Raw genomic sequence first — 2558 nt, forward strand, 5'->3', positions numbered from 1 at the left:
AAAGAATTAAATGCAAACAACGAAAAAAATTCTTTTTATCAGGTTAAAAAACATCGATGCGTTATAAAAATCCCCTTCTTGACCATAACTAATTTAGTTCTAGCATTAATGTAAGTGCAACCAACTCTATTGTAATGATGCTTAAATAGATATATTACCTTTATTATAGCTATATTTTTTTAATTTACAGTTTTAGATCCTTTAAAAAATGACACTCTTTTTATTATAATTTTTAGAAGTCATGATGATGATCAATATCACTATTAAATAGTGTAGATCTTTTAACTCTTCATCTAAGTATCTCTCAATATCTTAATGAAATCAATAATTTAATGTTATGAGCAGAATATTCCAATTTTCTTTTTCTTGGACCATTAATGACATGGACTATAGGTAAACCATGACAAATAAATTATTTCATTCTTGTACAATAAAAAATTTATGTATCTTTAGCTACTCCTAATTCATATATTATTTCTACTAATTAAACTAACAAGTCCAACAACTATTAGGTTGAAACGACGTAAATCCCTATTGTCTTTTACTACTAATGACATTAAAACATTCGATATATTAGAGGTCATTTGGACATTGAAATGGTATTTGTCCTTTAATCCCTTGGTTCCTAGTATCTTTCCTTTTCAAATTTCTTGACTTTTAATTTAGTATTGTGGTATTTTGTACCTATGGCAAGATCCACGAGGGGGCAAGGGTGATTCAAATCAGAGTTATGATCGAACATGACGTCGTAATCAGTTCGATTCCCAAGTTTTATGAGCAGGGAAATTGTTGGATAACGTCAACGTCTTGCATATGACAAGGTCCACGAGGCCCGAGGAGGTTGGGTTAGTCCTACTCAGAGTTACGATGAATGTATGCATGTTGCTTGCTTAGTGGGTTTAGTTGAAAAGTAAAGTTATATCTTTGCGATTTGATTTTAACCAATGATATTAGAGATAACGTCATGAGTTTGATTTCTAAGAATAACATGTGGCATGAGACATGTGTTGAAAGGGAAATTGTTGGTTAATGTAACATCTTGACTATAGCAAGTACCCATGAGGGGCATGATATGGTCTAGGTCGAAACAAATAATAATTATATTTTCATATGGTTGATATTTGAGCAGAGATTTCATTCTATCTAAACACAAAGGCTTCTCAACAAAGCTTAGTTTTTATTATTTACATGGATATCAAAAATAAAATTCATTCTAAACTCAAGCCTTCCCAACAAAAACCTAGTTTTAATTATTTACATACATGAATATCAAGTTAATTAGCCCTAATCTGCGATCGTTCTTTTAACACTCATATTAAGAAATGAATCGCAAAAAAATTTGAATTGTTATAAGTTTTAACTTTTAACTTCAAACTTTGTTATGTAAACTTATTAATTTGTTAGTATTAATTAATTTATGACTAACTATAGTGTTATAGGTAGAGCATTCTTAAATGATTAATATCTTAAGAACCATTTAATAATGGAAAAAGGGTCAAATATGTCCCTAAACTATTCAAAAAGGTTTAGATTTACATTTCGTTTAAAGTTTGGTTCACTGATGCCCTCGCCGTCCAACTTTTGGTCCAAGTATGCCCTTATGGGCGTTAGTTGCCATGTTGGACATATCCAACTCATTTTTCATTTCTTTAAATGCCACATGGAATTGCCATGTCATTTTGACCTTACCACATAACATTTATATGAAAATGGAAAGATATTCGGACTCATAAACACCTAATACGATCCATAAATCAGCTCCTTTTATATTCACTATCCGATCCATTTTTAATGATTTTATTTAATTTTTATTTTTGCGGTAAATCCCGAAATGAGTAATTGATTAATAAAAAATAGGAAAAATATGGAAAAAAAATATAAAATTAACGCCAAAAATTCACAAATAAATATAGTAACCTTAAATTCAATTTAAACTCTTCTTACATATTCGAACTATTTCAATTTTATTTTCCTTATCTTATCTGTCATGGAAGCGATTACCATTTGATTCCATGTATTATACCTGTCTTAGGGCCCGTTTGATCAAGCGATATGATATCATGATATAGAATAATGAAATGAAATTAAGCTTTGTTTGGATATGCGGTATGAAATTTTTATGTTGTTTATTTTCTTATAAACATAAAACTCCCATAAGTTCTAAAACTATTAAAATAGCCCCAATTGTTTATTCAATATTATCAAATACACAAAAAATCATATAATCGTATAATAAATTATAACAAAGTTATTTGTTGTCCACTTAAGTAATTGTTTCATCAATATATTTGAATAAAAATGAAACACCTTTCACAGTCTCTTCAAGATTTTATTACTCAACAATCGTAAAATGTGAGTTAAAGTGACTATATGTTAGTGAGAATAATAAATTTTATGTTGGTGAGAATAATAAATTCAAAAATGTAATGACGTGATCATAAATTTTATTTACATGTGAAATAAATGGTTATTAGTTATAAATGTGGGGTTATTTTAACAAAATATAAATTCGTGGATCAATTTTTGTATTAAAACATCTCAAATTATGATATGGTATC

Source organism: Solanum pennellii, chromosome 9 (assembly GCF_001406875.1).
Source record: "Solanum pennellii chromosome 9, SPENNV200".
Taxonomy (NCBI): Eukaryota; Viridiplantae; Streptophyta; class Magnoliopsida; order Solanales; family Solanaceae; genus Solanum; species Solanum pennellii.